Source organism: Vigna unguiculata, chromosome 4, assembly GCF_004118075.2.
Source record: "Vigna unguiculata cultivar IT97K-499-35 chromosome 4, ASM411807v1, whole genome shotgun sequence".
NCBI classification, from domain to species: domain Eukaryota; kingdom Viridiplantae; phylum Streptophyta; class Magnoliopsida; order Fabales; family Fabaceae; genus Vigna; species Vigna unguiculata.
This window is the reverse complement of record NC_040282.1, coordinates 27,199,446-27,218,971: the sequence shown is the minus strand read 5'-3', so window position 1 is coordinate 27,218,971 and position 19,526 is coordinate 27,199,446.

Below are 19,526 nucleotides of genomic sequence, written 5' to 3'. Positions count from 1 at the left end.
TTGCAATGGAGATTTTTCTCCTATAATATTGGATCATCTCTTAGTAATAGACTATATATTAAGGTTACACTATTTGACATTGTTAAGATAAAATGTAAATACACCCACCACCCACCAGATCGCCTAGTTTTTATAAGACCACCTAATGAATTTTATGATAACAAACGTTCTAAGTATGTGGATTAATATTATATATAATCTTTGTAACATGTGTGATCATGCAGTTATAGGTCTCTTCGACAAATCTACTTTTGTCTCTAATTGGAAGACTCTAAGACTTTGTCTAACGTGTTTATCAGAGAATGTTTGATACTTCAAAATTCAATTTCTATTTTGTTCTAATGAATTTAATCAAGTTGTAACAATCACGATATTCCTAGATAATCAAATTTATGTGTAGGATTTAATAAACAAATTATATATGATAATTACATTTTCTATCTTATTTTGGAATATTTAATCTTAGTTTTCTTGAAGAACAATTGAATCTAAATCTAATGTTTTAACTTGTATATGTGCAAATGAAATTAATTGAGCTTTAGCCAAAGATATGTAAGGATTTTTGACACCATATACATTGCTTATCTCATTGAATTTTCAACAAATATAATATGTTTTGCATTTTGATGTGTACATTTGTATACATCTACATATGGCTTGATATTAGTTTTCTTAAACTTTAATGCGATTTATCCAAAACGTGTAAAATGAGTTTTGAATGTTATTATGTGGTAACATAAGATTTTTAAGCATTGTTGGACGAATGAGACATCTTAGACATTCCAGTTAGAAGAGTCTAATTAGAGGGTCTTGTAAGGAATAGACAACGCAAACCCTAGAAAACGAATTCGTCAAGAAGAGTTTCCAATTATGTTTTGATGATAACAAAATCTATTAAGTAATGAAACATACATTACAGTGATTCACAACCTAAAGTCTTTGAGTAACTAATAAACAGAAAAAAGTTTTCTATATAAGATTAGACAAAGAAAATAATCTAACACTAATGCTTGACTACAAAAAAACCCATCAAACATTACAAAAGAATGTGTTGATTTGACTCAGAAAAATAATTTTCATATGCATACTACTACTCATAAGTCTAATTCATATATATGAGATATTCTTATTATTTTATCTAAAGTGTGTTCATGAATTGAAATAGCTTTGTCAAAGATTGAATTAACAATGACCAAATGATAAAGTGAAACAATATTGACTAGGGATGGCCGTACGGGTCAGCTTGGCCCGTTTAGACCAGGCCCGCAACAGGCCCGACCCGCATCAGGCCTGACCCGCATCAGGCCTGACCCGCATCAAGCCCGCCTCATACAAATTTCGCAAACTGGAAAACAAGGTCCGCCCCACACATATCTTGGCCCGCACACTTTGGGCAGTTTAACTTAAAAAAAATCAGATCTTGGCATCTTAAAGCAGATCCTGTACATCATAATAGTGAAATAAATCAAGTCCTGGACAAGTGCAATAAAAAACATAAAAAAACACTCCATAAAATCAAGTCTTAGAGCATCAAAACAAGTCGTTGAGCATGAAAAAAGCAAGTCTTGGACATCATATCAAGTGCAATAAAAAACATCAAAACAATAAACAATAGTCCAAATAAAAAAAAATAGTCTAGAAACATCTTTATCTTCGTGGTGATAATCTATTGTTCTTCATCTCCCATGCTTATAACATTTGATGTAACAATAGCATAGGACCTTTCATTTAGCTCCACATTTTGGTAATTGACATTTTCTACCTTATCTATGCATACATTTAAACAAAACAGTAATTAATAAGTATGAATGAAATAATTACCAAGTAATTAATAAGTAATACCAAGTAAGAATTAAATAATTACCCTTAACAAAACCATGCTTCCAGCTAGAAATGCCAATATTGAATTCTACATTCTCGGGCAAAAGTCAACTCCTATATTTGGTAAGGATCTGAGACCTAATTCTAAAAGAAGATTTAGATGTCGCAGTCGTTATTGGAATGCTTAAAAGGTATCTAGCCATAATGGATAACTTAGAAAATCTTAGACAATTATTTTTCCACCATTCCAACACATCTATCTGCTCCAAAAATCGAAAACCTAGATTTGGTTCCTCCAAATATATCTCAAGTTGGTTCTTTCCAAATCTATTACCTAATTCATTATCACACTCTTTTAATTCGTATTACAACATTGAACAAATAAGGTAGGAAAATCCTAATGAAGAATTGCATAAAAAATAAATTGAAATGAAATGAAACCATAAACTTACATCAAATAGGCTTAGATGTGGAAGAGAAGCGGATGAGGAAGAAGAAGATTGTCCTTGTTTGCGCTTTAGAAGATTTGATGATGTTGTTATTGGCAAACTTTTACTATATTTAGCAAAAAAGTTGTACAATTTTTCCTTGATTCTTACCAATTTGGATCCAAAAGTTACTGGATCGATCTTTTCAAAGCAATAGGCCAATGTTTGTAGATTCATTCTTGGGTCTAAAATTGCCCCAAAAGCAAGCACAACACTATATTCATCCCAATACATATGAAATTTTACCATCACCAATTCAGCCATATGCTTTATTACTTCATCTCCATCCTTAACATTCTTCAGCAACAAACTTTGAACTTTACAAACTTGTAAGAAATACAGATTTGAGGTGGGATAGCTTGTGGCAGAAATTAAGGTTGTCATATCATAAAAAGGCAATAAAAACCTACAAATTTTTTCTTCCTTTGAAGGACAATATTTGTAACATTCGTCAACCAATGGCAAGCTTCCAATAAAACGCCAATATTTTAAGGCACCTTTGAGCATCAAGTATCTTGAGTTCCATCGTGTAGGGACATCAAGAGAGAACCCACATGAATATTCAATATCATCAAATTTGTCAATACATTGTTTAAATTTGACCATTCTAGTCTCTGAACCCCTAATATATTTGATGCTATTTCTAATTAGATCCAAAGCATTACCTAGTACCTTTAATCCTTCTTGCATATCAAATTTACTATGTGTGCATAACAACGAATGTGAAAGAACCCCCTACATAGCAAGCCATTATGTAGATTAAGTTGAGTTCTTAAGGAATTTTGAAGCACATCATTAGAAGAAGCATTGTCCAAAGTGATAGAAAATACTTTTTTCTCTAATCCCCAATCTTGCAAAATTTCATAAACTTTCTTTGACAACTTAAAACCTGTGTGTGTGGGAGGGGGGATGGGTGGCATGTGACAAAAGTTTCGAAGCTTGTTATTTAATTTCCAACTCAAGTACACAAAATGGGCAGTCAAAGCTATAAATCCCTTAGTATTAATTGATGCCCACAATCAGAAGTCAAGCAAATCCTACTAGGAATAGAAACAAGCAGATTCTTAAGCATTAACTTTTCTTTGTCGTACATTCTCTCAATATTTGCCTTAATAGTGTTTCTAGTAACCATAGTTGCATTAGGACACAAGTATCTAATCTAACTCCTAAGCTCAGGATACTCAACAAATTTATAAGGCAAATATTGCCTAACAATTAGTTCACATAACAACTGACAATGTACTGATTGATCTATTTTCTTTCCCTTCATATCTAACATCATTTGACCAATATCTTCACTTTTTATTTTATCACATTTCATAAGATGGCGGTTCAAATGAGAAGTTCCATATTTTCTTCCACCACACATAAATATCTTATTGCAACCATTACACTTTGCCCTTTCTTTCCCATCCTTATCCACCTCAAGCTTAGTAAAATACCTCCAATAATTAGATGTGTTAGCCTTAGTTTTCCTTTTATCAATCTCAGCAGTTTTAGACATCATCCTCAATTTCATTTTTGCCAAAGTGGTATGTGAACATCATTATCATAAATTCTTATTTCTAAATTCCAATTGAATTTCCTGATACACATACATCAACAATAATACACCCTCACATCACAGCAAAAATTCAATTTGAATTGAAAAAAGCAATGCAAACCAAATCAACAACACCAATTTTCCACACACATGATGACCATAAATCACTACAGTAGAAACCAATTTCAGCAATGGAACCATAAATCACTACAGTAGAAATGATGGGTAGCTTACAACGGATGCCTGCCAAAATCGCCCCGCTATACTATTATGGCACTACACCGTAACAACTTTTTAACAACACTACGGATTTATGAGAATAGATGTTAACTTACAAACTGAGGAGATTGTACAACCAAGTGTGACGAGCTAAATACAATAGAAAAGAGACTCTTCTTAAGGTAGATTTATGTCACTAAGAGTTATGTCAACTTTTCAAGATAACAAAACCCCGTCAGCCACAAATTCGAAGCCACAATTTGGAAGAAGCCATAATTCGAAACAAATGGGAGGGGTGGTGACGCGATTCGTGTTGCTCCGATGCGGTGGATTAGCGACGTGCAGGTTGGTGGTGGATCAGTGGAAAATTCGAAGCGTAGTGTTGGTCGTGTGGTATGTGAAGAGAGTAGAGAAGAGAGAACTAACTGGTTGCCTTTTGCCTTAAGTTTACTTTAGGTTATTAAGTTAGATTATGTAGGCCCACGGGCCAACCCGCGTATGTCTCAGGCCAGCTTGCACGGGTCATGAGCCACTGCAAGTCGGGCTACTACGAGCTTGCGGGTTCAACTCATATGACTGCACGGGTCATCCTTGAAAGCATCACTCATTGATTTTGGCTCAAGTTGAGATACAGAAGCCACGTTCAAGCAGATTTGGCTTAGTTGACTTTGAGTGGAAACACCTTTAGAGATATCTCCTATAATGTTGTCAAGAGACATATTTTTAGGAATAGTCCAATCAGTAGGCAGCTCTGCTGTAGAAGATGAGGGTGCAGCTGCACCAAATGAGTGCTCTACTGCTGTTTCAGATTCAGGTTGTGTCAGATCTACACCTATTCCAATTAAATCTGCACTATTTCTTGGACCAGAGGGGTTAGTTTGACTTTCAATAAATTTATCAAATGCAAAATGAATGGATTCCTCTATGGTTAATGTTCATTTATTATAGACTCGATAAGCTTTACCAGTCAAGGAATAACCTAGGAAGATGCCTTCATCAACTTTAGAATCAAACTTGCCAAGATTGGATTTACCATTATTTAGTATGAAACACTTGCAACCAAAGGCTTTAAAATAAGACACATTTGGTTTTTTTACCCTTGAAGATTTCATACGGTGTGAGTTTCAAAATAGGTCTGATTAAGACTCTATTAAGCATATAGCAAGTTGTGCTTACAACATCTGCCCAAAAGTATTTTGGCAAAGAGTTGTCATTGAGCATTATTCTTGCCAACTTTTCTAAAGATCGATTTTTCCTTTCTACAACACCATTTTGCTGTGGTGTTCTAGGGGTTGAGAAATTATGAGAGATGTCGTGATGTTCACAAAACTTTTCAAAAGATTCATTTTGAAACTCACCCCCATGATCACTTCTAATAGACTTGATTTTCAAATCTTTCTCATTTTGAAGAATTTTGGCAAATTTTCTAAAGACTTGGAAGGTGTCACTTTTAGATGAAATAAAGAAGGTCCAGTTAAAACAAGAATAGTCATCAACAAGTACAAGTGCATAGTAATTTCCACCTAAGCTTTTGGTCCTAGATGGTCCAAACAGATCCATATGTATTAGTTCTAATGGATTAGAAGTGGAAATATGCTGCTTTGACTTAAAAGAAGTCTTTACTTGTTTGCCTTTTTAGCATGCATCACACAATTTATCTGGTTTAAATTTTATGTCAGGCAAACCAGTGACTAAATGCTTTGATACGAGCTTATTTAGGTGCCTCATGTGTATGTGTGCAAGTCTTTTGTGCCAAATCCAAGGTTCATCATTTTTAGCAAATAGACAAGCAATAGAATCAAATGAAGTGTTTTCAAAATCTACCATGTATATGTTCTGAATCCTTTTTCCAACAAACACCAGTTCATTTGTGGATGCATGACAAATTAAACAATGATTAGCTTCAAAGGTTACTTTTAGGTTCTTATCACACAATTGGCTAATACTAAGCAGGTTGTGTTTAAGTCCATCAACTAGCAATACATCCTTAATCTCAACAGAAGATGAGGACATTACTTTACCTGTACCAAGAATCTTACCTCTGTTATTGTCACCATATGTAACATGCCCACTTACCTTATGAGAGATTTTGCTGAATTTTTTGCTATCACTTGTGATGTGTCTTGAACAGCCACTGTTCAAATACCACATTGACTGCTTAGCTTCAGCATGTTCCTGCAAAACAAATTATTTTCATGAAGCAGGTACCCAGGTAAACTTGGGTCCTTTTATGTTAGACTGTTTTGCAGTGCCTTTGGGTACCCATTGAAATTTCCCTTTAGGAACCCCACTGTTTTTAAAGTAGCAGGAATTTGAAAAATGGCTAGGTTCATCAAATACTCTATCGTTTCTAGTTGTCCTGAGAAGTGTTCACATCTAGACCTAGGATACTTTTCAGATTTTTCTAGTTTCTCCAAGCAAGTTATCAGATTTTCATTTTCCTTTTCTAACTGTTTTAGTCTACCTTCAAGCCATTTAATTTCTCCTCTACGTTTACTCATACTGCTTTTGGATGATCCTGTTCCAGCCATCAAACACAAATTGTTCTCTTCCTCAGTGCTATCATCAGATTCACTAGATGTGCTGGAATCATTTTCTTCCCAAGCAATGTACGCTTTCTTTTTCTTCATGTGCTTTTCTACCTCATTTTTCTCTTCCAGTTTCTGCTTCATCTTTAGCACAGGGTAGTCTGCCTTGATGTGTCCTATTTTGCACACTCATAACAAGTCTGAGTGCTAGAACGTTCCTTTTTTTTGGATTGCTTCTTGTTTCCTGCATAGTTGTTGTTAGTTTTATTTTTAAACTTCAAGAATTTAGAGAACTTTTTCACCATTAAATTCAAGGCTTCACTGTCAGAGTTTCCATCATTAGAGTCATCTACAAAATCTGCTTTCTTCAGTTTTGCTGCAGATTTTACAGCACTCTTCAAGGCTATTGTGTGCCTCTTTTCTCCATCTTCTTCTTCCTTTAGTATTCCAAGCTCTAGTTCGTGTTCTCTTAGCTTCCCAAAAAGTGTGGCTATGTTCATGCTAGTGAGGTCTTTGGATTCTAAAATTGCAATGACTTTGGGCTGCCATGTCCTGTTTAAGCTCTTCAAGATTTTGATATTCAGTTCTTCTTTCTCAAAGGTCTTGCCAAGAGCTAAGAGGTGATTTACTATATGTGTAAATCTCTTATGTACATCACATATGCTTTCCCCAGCCTTCATTCTGAACATCTCCTACTCCTGAATGAGAGTGTTCTTCTTTACTCTTTTTACCTCATCAGTGCCTTCATGGGTGACCTCCACAACATCCATCCCACATCTCTTTAGCTGATTCACACACAAATACCCTATAAAATTCATCCAAAGTTAGTGTAGATGATGTAATATTTTTGGATGTTGTAGATCAAGAATTACATGTAAAACAAGCATGAATTGGATTAAATCAGCTATCAAACTTTTGAATGTGTCAAAAGTAGAACTCGTAAATGGATTAAATACTTAACTAATAGATTATATGAAGGCACTGCACTGATGTAGTGAAAATACACTCACAATAATCTATTACGTAAATACCTAATCCATTAATTACTGCATCAGAACTCTGGTATAAAAATAGTTTTGAAATCAGTTTTAACACAGAGAGAAAATAATTGAATTACAGAGAAACGAACTGAGAGACTTCTTTTTCTGAGATCAACTTACACGAAGTTCTTGTGCTTTATTGGTCGATCATTGATGAGTCATTATTTTCTTCCATTCCACTAGCCTTCTTGTACCCATTAGATAGTTGTTCAATGCTTAATTGTTCACCTTTAGAGTGTTTTTCATCTATTGGGCTTATTGGGCCACTATTCTGAATTTGGACTAATTTCTCATTATTTGGCCTAATTTTTGTTTTTCATTATTTTTAGATATTTGGGTGAAGCAATTTTGGAGCTTGGACATCAATATTCAGTTGAAGAGAGTCACCACATCATTTCCACATCATTTCCATGTCAGCAAAGTGAATGGGTCAACATTAGAGGCCCAAGAGTGGCATTTTTGTAATTAAATGTGGCAGAATCACATTTTTGTAAATACTAGTGGAAGGGGTGAGGTGACCACGAGTTTTAGGTCATTCAACATGCACCAGCCGCTTCTCTTCCTTCTCCACTCTCTCAAACCTCCATTTTTGTTGTTTTTAAGCTTTGGAAGGTGACCCATGGTGGCATAACCGAATTTTTGACGTTTTCCATTCATTTTTCCGTTTTATGAGTCTTGGACAGCACATTAAACCTATATTAACGTTTTCTACCATTTGGGTAACATTTATATTGAAGTATTCTCATTTTTGATTGTTGTTTTTCGTTGTTTCCCATTTCTTTCCTTGCTCATTTTCGATTCCTGCACCAATTTAGGTTTTCTGCATCAATTTGCACTCATTTGGATCGTTGAATCAAAAATCTATGTTTAAGCCTTATTCGGATTCCATGAGGAACTAAGTTTATGTGTTGATTCTTTGTAGATAATGGATTGAAACCTTGAGATTAGTGTTTTGTTCGGTGGAGTTATATTAATCTCTGAATTCTGAATTTGCGTTTGGGTTTAAATAAGGAAACCATTCTGTTTTTGCTTAAATTGCAGAGTGGAATCATTGTGTGTTCATGCTTAGTGAACTATAGCGGATTCATGGATGTGTGCTTTGCTTAATTGCACTTGAGTTCGGGTTAATTTGCACTTAGTAGTTAATTCGAGTTCCATGAGAGTTAATATAACCATTTTGAGTTGTAATCCGTGATTGGTGGATGTTCATTTGAAGCAAGGAATCAACGTTGCTTTTACATTGATTTTAGACATCTGCATTTAAGTTTTCAGTTGTGTGTTGCATCCGTAAATCTGCCAAACCCCCCCTGTGTTGTATTGTTGTGTTCATCTGGAAATTGAAGCTTTGAATGAAAATATTGGTCGTTGGGAGACGACTTGATTCACTTTCATATTTTGCATTTATTCAATTTTAATTTGGTGGGGTACGACCTCTATCAATCATTCAATGGGACATTCAAGAAGATTGATGGTGGATTCAACCTTGATGGGTCAAGCTTGGATCTAGGATTAAAGTGACAAATCTGCACATCCACTAGGTGTATTTGTTCCTTGCTTCTTTCTTATTGTATTTCTGTTCATAGTTGATTCACTATGTAAAGTGAAGGTCTAGGTACAATTGTGTGGATGCATTGCATCTAGAGGGAGTTCTTGATTTCCAGATCAAGCTCCTTAGTCTTTAGGGTCTTGAATTATATAGATGCTCTTGTAATTATTGTAACTCTATTGATTTAGTAGAATCCTCCTAAGTGGGTTACTTAGGAGAAGACTAAATGTAGATTCATTTTGAATCGAACTGTATAAAAATTGTTGTGTTCTTTGTTTCTCTCATCTTTTACATCTTTCTTGATTGCTTTACACAGTCCATTAACACAGAACTGTAAAATTGGTTAATTGGGTCATAAAGGTTAAAAAAACTTTCAAGATTCAATTTAAATAAGTGAAAGACTCAATAACCAGTTCAGATCCCTTTCTTGGTTAAGATATATTAGAGAGATTTGATTTTAACAATTGGCACCAGAGCTGGTGAATTGCACGATAGTCGATTAGAAAGATCCTGATATGTATAATACATCTTAAACCTTTGTTGAAGGGGCATCCAACAACAGACCCCTTCTATTTGCTGGTGAAAACTACCCTTTTTGGAAAATTAGAATGCAAATTTTTCTTGAATCAATGGACAAAGGGGTTTGGGATGTTATAGTTAATGGACCTTTTAAACCCATTAAAGTTGTGGAAGGCAAAACTGTCCCCAAAGAGTTCTCACAATGGACTCTTGATGAGAATAAAAGGGCACACTATGATGTTAGAGCCAAAAATATTATATCTTCTGCACTAACTTTGGATGAATTTTACAGGGTATTTGTGTGTGAATCAACCAAAGAAATGTGGGATGTTTTGGAAGTAACCCATGATGGCACAAATGAAGTCAAAAGGGCAAGGAAAAACACTCTCATTTAGGAGTATGATATGTTCAGAATGAAGGCTGGATAAAGCATTTGTGATGTGCAAAAAAGATTTACACATATAGTAAATCATCTCCTAGCTTTTGGCAAGACTTTTGACAAAGGGGAACTCAATATCAAAATTTTGAAGATCTTAAATAGGACATGGCAGCCAAAAGTCATAGCTATTTCTGAATCAAGAGATCTCACTAGCATGAAAATAGCCACTCCCTTTTGAAAATTGAGGGAACATGAATTAGAGCTTGGAAGACTCAAGGAAGAAGAGGATGGAGAAAAAAGGCACACTATAGCCTTAAAGAGACTCTAAAATCTGCTGCAAAATCTAATTCCAAAAAGGTTGGATATGCAGATGATGATTATAACTCCGACAGTGAAGCCTTGAGACTAATAGTAAAGAGGTTCTCAAAATTTCTGAAATACAAGAATAAAACTAACAGTAATTTTGCAGAAATTAAAAGATCCTCTAGGAAGCAAGAAAAACATGTTATTCCAACCTGCTATGAGTGTGGAAAAATGGGACACATCAAACCTGAATGCCCTGTCCTCAAGTTGAAGCAAAAACTAGAAGAGAAAGGTGAGGCAGACAAGCACAAGAAGAAAAGGAAAGCTTACAACAGTGACTCCAGCTCATCTAGTGAATCTGATGGAAGCATTAAGGAAGAAACTAACCTCTATCTTATGGCTAGAACAGGCTCTTCTAAGAGCAGTGTGAGTAGTTTCAACTCCAATGATGATGAAAATAACTACTATGAATTACTTAATGCTTTTAATGAATTGCATAAGGAAGTCACGAAATTGCAAAAGTCAAATAATAAGCGTAGAGGAGAAATTAAATGGTTTGAAGGTAAAGTAAAACAACTAGAAGAGGAAAATGAAAATCTGATAACAAGTCTTGAAAAACTAGAAAAATCTAAGAAACACTCTAGGTCCAAAGATGACACAAGCTCTCCCCAATGTGAAAAATACCCAGGAAAGCTAGAAAAGATAGATTACCTAATGAAAACTCTCTTAAAATTCACCTTGGGAAGATCAAACCTTGATGCAGTGTTAGGATCTCAAAGGAGTGTGCTTAACAAAGAAGGAATAGGTTACAGTGGCAAATTTAATCCATTAGGCACCATAAATTTTCTAAATATGAGTAAATTAACATCTTCTATTTGCTCCTACTGTTCTGAACTTGGACATGAATCAAATTCCTACTATTTTAGAAATTGTGGGGTTCCTAAAGGAGAGTGCAAATGGGTACCTAAAGGAACACCTCAAACCACTAACATGAAAGGACCCAAGTTCAATTGGGTACATGCATCTTCTCTTTAACCTATGTTTCAGTTGTGTCTTGATGCAAGGAAAGCAATGTAGCTTCTATATAATGGATGCTCAAGACACATGAAAGGAGATGTTAAGAACTTCTGCAAGATATCTTACAAAGCCAATTAATGGTCATGTTACAAGAGGTGATAATAACAAAGGTCAAATTTTAGGCATTGCCAAGGTGAAAAGTTCCTCTTCTATTGTGATTAAGTATAATTGTTGGTTGAAGTACTCCCATATTTTGAATTTACTACATGTTTGTTCACTAAATTAATCCATTAGGTCATTCTCTAATCGATTATCATTTTCCTGCTATGGCTCATTTGCTTCTGAACACTACATAATTCATTAGATTAGTCATCTGCTTGTACTGTAATCCTTAACTGCCTGTATGCACTCTGATATTCCTGTTGCTGGATCTGTTTATCCATCCCATTGGTCTTGGTTTCTATTTGCTCTACACTTCCATTAATTTATGCACTGTTGATTTACACAGATATTACAATGCTAATTTGATTTATGGTTGTCTGCACTCTGATGTTAACCTGTGCTACTGATTTCACCTGCTACGTTGTTAATACTATCATACTTTTGTATTGTTAATGTGTGATAGCTTTGGTATGTGCTGGTTTGGTTGTGTTACACCCCTCTGTTTCTTTTTGCTAATGTCCAAAAAGGGAGAAAGGTTGTTTGTCTTGTCTCTATTTTGCAGGACACATTTTTACCATCATCAAAAAGGGGGAGATTCTTGAAAGGGGGAGCTTGTTCAACTCAAGTGAAGATGGTTTTGATGATGTCCAAGGCTATGCATCATGTGCATCATTGGTTTAGGATTAGTCCTGATTTTCTAGCTTGTACATTAGATGTTGTAGATCAAGCATTACATATAAAAGAAGCTTGAATTGGATTAAATTAGCTATCAAACTTTTGAATGTGTCAAAAGCAGAACTCGTAAATGGATTAAATACTTAACTAATAGATTATATGAAGGCACTGCACTGATGCAGTGAAAATACACTCATGATAATCTATTAGGCAAATACCTAATCCATTAATTACTACATCAGAACTCTAGTATAAAAATAGTTTTGAAATCAGTTTTAAAACAGAGAGAAAATAACTGAATTATAGAGAAACGAACTGAGAGACTTCTTTTTCTAAGATCAAGTTACACCGAGTTCTTGTGCTTTATTGGGAGATCATTCAATGGGACATTCAAGAAGATTGATGGTGGATTCAACCTTGATGGGTCAAGCTTGGATCTAGGATCAAGTGACAAATCTGCACATCCACTAGGTGTATTCGTTCCTTGCTTCTTTCTTATTGTATTTCTGTTCATAGTTGATTCACTGTGTAAAGTGAAGGTCTAGGTGCAATTGTGTGGATGCATTGCATCTAGGGGGAGTTCTTGATTTGTAGATCATGCTCCTTATTCTTTAGGGTCTTGAATTATATATAGATGCTCTTGTAATTCTTGTAACTCTATTGATTTAGTGGAATCCTCCTAAGTGGGTTACTTAGGAGAAGACTGGATGTAGATTCATTTTGAATCGAACCAGTATAAAAATTGTTGTATTTTTTGTTTCTCTCATCTTTTACATCTTTCTTGATTGCTTTACATAGTCCATTAACACAGAACTATAAAATTGGTTAATTGGGTCATAAAGGTTAAAGAAACTTTCAAAATTTAATTTAAATAAGTGAAAGACTCAATAACCAGTTCAGATCCCTTTCTTGGTTAAGATATATCAGACAGATATGATTTTACCAACAACCTTAGCCCGTCCCACGTATTTTTTTTTGGGACCTCTGTGCCGACCTGACGGGCTAGGCTCATATTGTCATCCCTAGTATTGACTATTAGACGTTAGAAATTATAGTAATTAGGAAAATAGATAAATGAGGTAAAAGGTATATTTTAAGTCAATTATATAATGGTTTATTAGCAATATAATTTAAAAGATTTATTGATTTGTTAATTATTAAATTTAGAAGATTTTTTTATTTAAAAGATTATGATAGCAGATAAAATAATGTATTAGTTATTTATTTTATTTAAAAGAAATTTTAAGATATATGATTGGGTAAATAAATTATTCAATTAAAAGGATATTATTAGATATTGTTAGATGTTATAAGTAAGGATGGCAACGGGTCAGGCATGGTTAATGCTTCTGCAACCCACCCTTTTATCCGTTAGGTACCCGTTTAAAAAATACCTGCAAATTTTTTAAAATCCACAAGTGCCCATTGATAATCGCAATTATTTAAAAAAAAGGATATTTTATAATTTTTTAAAATAAAGTTTAAATAAAATTTCATGGGTATAAGGGTTTGTGAGTATCTTAGGTAGTGATGGAGGCAAACTTTCTTACTTGTATGTGTGTTGTGAAGCTGAGTAGATTATGATTCTTTTTAGTTTTGTATATTTTTTTTATTTGATGATGAAAATATGGTTTTGGTGGTGAAGATGTTGAAAGTTTTGATTTTGAAATTATTATTCTAAAAAAGTTTTTTTTTTTATTAAATGGCAGTTTTAAACCAGAGGAAAAATGTCTCTAGGCAAAGAACATTACGATCTATGTTTGAGTGTGCTTTTTTTGGTCGAGGGTCTTTGGAGTGTCGAAGCCAGAGGATAGATGTCTCTGGCAAAGAACTTGATTGACTAGTGTTTGATACTTAGTTCTCGAGTGTCGATGTTAGAGGACAAATGTTTGTAGACTGAGAACTTTATAAATCGAGGCTTACTTGTGACAGGTTTGAAGTGTTAAAGCCAGAGGACTGGTGTCTTTGGGCAGAGAACTCTATTGAGTTGATGTCAAAGGACAAATGTCTCTAGATTGAGAAATATGCGAGTCAATGCTTTATTTCATTTTAAAAGTTATTGGCATGTTATTTTCAATTATCTAAGTTTTTGAATGACTATTGAGACTAGTGAAAAATGATCTTGAAAAGACTCTAGCTAGGAAAGACAAAGATTTTAAGTTTGTCCATTTGTGACTCACCTCTCTTTCCTAAGAGTCTAACTTGGTGAACTTTCATATGCTTTACTTTAATGGAATACAAGTATTTTTTGAAAAAGATATTCTTATTTTTAGATATTTTGGGATTTTAAACACTTTCGAAGTTTATTCTCAAAATTGATGTTTTACTTCGTTACGTTAGCTTACCCTTCTATTTTGTGGTTGTGGTCTCCATTTGTGATGATCATGATTTATCACCAGAGGAGATTGTTAGCAGTAGATGCAGGAAAACCCCATAGATGAGTCTAAGTTTGTAAGGGTTTAGCTAAGAAACAAACAAAGATAAGTAAACATGTTCTAGATAAGCCAAGAATGATTAGAACAATATTTTAGGAAATCTCTGAACATAAAAAGGGTTAATCAAGAAACAAACATCATTAGATATGTGAACATGACCATTAAATAAGGCAAGAATGTGTGCATGATCTGCATGTGAATGTGAATGTATATATACATATGTTTGTTCAGCTAATGTGTGTGCAATGAGTTTAGGACAAGCACAACACAACAAAGAACAAGTTACATCTTGAAAGGAAGAAGCAAACATATGAGATGACAAGGCTTAGATGAACATAGTTGAAAGCATTGGGTAGACGAGTGGAAGGCTAGATTAGACAATGAAGCCATCAGAGAATTCAGGTTCTACACAAGTGTTAGACAACTTGCGTGAAGTTGAATACATTAGACAAATCAAGACAACAAGTCAGAGCTTAAGGACCACACAACTGAAACAATGTAAAGAGTAAGATGCGACATTAGATGACCATGTTGACAAAAAAAGTCAATCTAAAATAGCAAAGTTCTAGACTTCTAATAGGAGTAGATGAGTCAAAGAAGCATCAGGCGAGTCAAGGTAAGCAAGCAAACAAGTCAACATAGTGCATTAGAGAAGTCAATGCAAAAAGCACACAAAGGATACTAGATGAGTATCTATCAGACAAGCCAATGAGATATTAGATGAGTCAATACTAGTAGAAAAATAGATTAGACAAATACAATCAAACAAGTTAATACGATGTTAGACAAGTGAAACGCTAATTCACAAAGGCATTAAACAAGTTTCTACGCTAGATAAGTCAAAGTAATCTTAATGAGCTTAATGTTGAATACTTCTATTAGATGAGTATCAATTAGACAAGTCAAAGTCAACTTATGAAGCACAATGTTGAAATAACTATTAGACGAGCACTTCCATTATGTAAGACCCGCGAAATTTAATTAATTAAATAAATAAATAATTAATAAATGCGGGTAGTGGCAGCCTTTATGGCATTAAATATTGACTGTTGTGACAAGGAATAGTACCAGTTGAATTGGTTGAGAGTACTTTATTTTGTGAGAGGACTTGGGTCCAAGTCCTACGTATGCCATTTATATGTTATTTTAATTGTGCATTATTTTAACAATATAATTGAACATAGGGAGTGATAATATAATCCTATATTTATAGGAATTATCATAAAACATGAATGGATTGAATGGTTGTGCATTTACTTGACATTGGCATGGTTATGGGTTTGAACCTTAGTAGAGACAAATGAAGCTTTCTTTTTGCTAATTTTCTTTTTGGCATGAAGGTGAAAATCCAGAAACCCTAGCTAACAAAGGGACAGCCAAGAGGGGCTGGAAAAACAACCACTAAATGAGTCTTGAATGATAATTAAGGTCATGTTAATGCCAATTTTCGTTTTTGGCCATTAACCTTAATTAAGAACCAATTAAGGAAGAAATTAAGAGGGAAAAGAGAAAGGTTGAAGGTTGCCATTGTGGTGCACAAAAGGGAGAGAGAGTTCTGAGCTAAAACTGTGATAGTCAGTGAGATAAGGAGTTGAAAAGAGGGGAAGCAAGAGAAGCCATTGTTGATCAAGAAGAACCTTGGAATTCTCAAGTTTTAGCAAGGAAACCGGGTTAGGGGAGCTGGAATCTGTAAATTTATTTTGTAATAGTCTTTTGCATGATGTATGTATTATTCTATGATTAAGCTTTGCCTGATTCTACTTAAATTCGTAGTTTCTGGGAATTTTCCAGAAACTGCCTGGCGAAAGATGAACTGCTGCCAGGCGAATCATGTTATTTTGTGTGTTTTCTAGGTTCCTACGCGGAACCGCCTAGCAGTGAGCCTTGTGCCACCAGGCGACATAAGCTAATCAACCTAGTTTTTTGGGTTTTGATGAATGGCCTAGTGGTGATAAGCATCCGCCAGGCGGCGCGATCCAATTTTGGCTCGATTTTGATGTTCTTGGAGTTCTAGATTGATTTTGATTAGTGGAAATGTTGTACTAGATTATGGGAATCTGGGAAAAAGGGATCATAGTGGAATTTCAATGAGATGAGCAAGAGTTAAGTGGAATTAACCAAAGATGAATATTAGGGTTTCAGATTTGGGGGTTTTGGATTTTGGTCATATTAAAATGAGGCAGATAAATTGAATTTTTGTGTATTACGAGGGTATGAATGAAGTATGAACTTAATCACATGAGTGTAGACTATTAAGTCAAAAACTTGGAGAAACTAGAATTCGGGACATGTCAGGGTTCGCATACGAAAAAGGGAATTCTGGGTTTTTCCCAAGAATTGCATGAATCACCTGACGACACCGTAGCTACCGCCAGGCACCATATTAGTATAGTTGCCATGGTGGATTGTGACATACAGTGCGGACAGGGAAATTCAGAGTGGGAATCAGTTTGGGGTTATTTGACAATAGAGTTGAAATATGCTATTATAAATACCTTGGAAGTTAGAAAGAAAAGCATGATTAAAAGAAGGGGACCGAGATTACATATTTTAATGTATTGATAGGCAGTTGAGATTGGGATTGAGTTATAAGAAGGTGTAGTGGCTAGTTTAAGTTAAGCATAGGTAGAGAAATTCAGTTATTGATTGTAACTCATGGGCAAATTGATCTTACATGTGTATGAATGAGTATGTGAAATATTGGAGAGTAATGCTTGGTGATGAAATCATTGTTAGGATCATGTTGGAAAGTATGAATCATTGGTGACATAGTAAATGAGCTTCATAGGTGGTGGTACTTTAATGAAATAAGGCCTTTAAATAAGAATTGAACGAGTAATAAAATATGAGAAAGAAATGTAATGTATTTAGGGAATGAAGGTGTATGAAAAGGAGTATGCTAACTCACTTAATTCATACAGTAAGTGACTCAGTTTATGATTCGCGGAATGAGTGGTAATGTGGATGGTGTGTGAGTCATTGTGCTTGAACCAGAACTAAAAAACCAGTACTGTGTAAGTACTGGTGTAGCGCCTAGCAGTGGGGTTTGCCTGCCACGCGATAATTACACTCATAGTGGCGACTAGAATGCGTGGCGCCTGACGGTGAGGGTCGTCCAGCCAGGCGATACCTGTAGAGGTAGAGGGATCAGAGGCGCTTGGCGCTTGGCGACATGTGTCCCCCATCAGGCGATCTAGAGGCATGTTTCGTTTGGCTCGAGATAACCGTCAAACACGTGGCATTCCTTGAGTTGTGGCTCGGATGCACAGATTAAGCCTTTGTTTTGCTTGCTTTGGATGTGTGTGGTCTACAAGGCTTTGGTGATACTTCGAAGGTCGTCTTGCTAGTGTTCCTCGAGTTGTGACTCGAAACGTATCCCTTGTGTTGTGGCTCGGGATAAGGGTTAAACATGTGGCATTCCTTGAGTTTTTGCTCGGAATGGCATCCTTGAGTTGTGGCTCAAGATGACGGATGAACACGAGGAACTCTTGAGTTGTGGCTCGGGTTAACGAGTTTTGCCGGTGTGAGTTTGCATGTTGTGGCGCGTATGGATGGGTCCAGTTAGATTGCCCTCCTTAGTACTGAGCTGACAAGTTTGATAGTCTTGGGACATTACGAATGTTATTCGTATTGGGAACTCCACTTGGCGTTACGTAGTGTGGTCCGTAGCATGGTTTCCTGCACGTGCTCTACCAGTTGTGGCTGGTAGGTGTGGTAGCAAGACATCTTGAAGTACTCATTAGAAGACGTAGAACACGGGTAACATGGTGGTGGCCATGTGACATGAAATCAAAGGATGGAATTCCTTTGGTATGCTTGTATTGATATATAAATGTCTTATATATATGATTATTTAATTATTAGCTCACCCTATCTGCTTGTGTTTGGCGATGATCGTGTACACGGTACACACGAGTAGATGATGTTGTAGGTGGATCTAGTGAGGCATAGAGCCGGAGCGGGGGCTTGACTGGGAGGAGTTTTTACCAGATTTCATTATGTTTTTGAATAAATTATAAATTTTTATATTACTAGACTTTGATATTGTAAGGAGTTTTCTAATTATGGATTTAAGGTATTTCATAATGACGTAATAAAGTTTTAAATTTCCCGCAATTTTGGGAAATGATGTTTTAATAAATGACGCTGATGTATTATTTCTCTATTTTATTATTTAAATTCGTAATATCCGATCGGGATGTTACACATTAGATGACCTAATTGGAAGAATGACATGACAAGTAAAATTCAAATTATTGAGTGAGTATCAATTGATCAAGCAAATCAAGTTTGGAATGGTGTGAAAACATTATATCTAATCTCAAGGGGATCAAGATCATTGGCAAAGTGATCAAACAAATATGAACATTGAAGATTGATGATCAACATGATAAAGCGAATTGCACAACAAGTCTCAACAGTGTTTGAAGATATTTTGATTAAAGACAATATATGGAAACCAAGGATAGTTCAAGATAAGGGTGAAGATATATTTAGAAAACATCTAGAATGTTGATCACATATTAAATTATCAAGAAAAGAAAGTATTTCAAACGACCAACTTGGCCAAGTGCAAAATGCATCCAATTCAAAACTTTTGTGCACCAACACTTTTACAGTACTCATTTGGGGGCATTTCTAGGCCTTTCCAACCCTCACATCTCAAAAACCACGAATTTCATTTTTTCACAAAACTCCCCACCAAGCCTTTCTAGCTATGCCGCGGTGCACCGCCAACCTTGGCCATGTGCAAAACCCTCCGAACTCAAAACTTTCGTGCACCAAGACTTTCATGGTATTCATTTGGGGACATTTGGAGGCCTTTCCAACCCTCACATCTCAAAAACCACG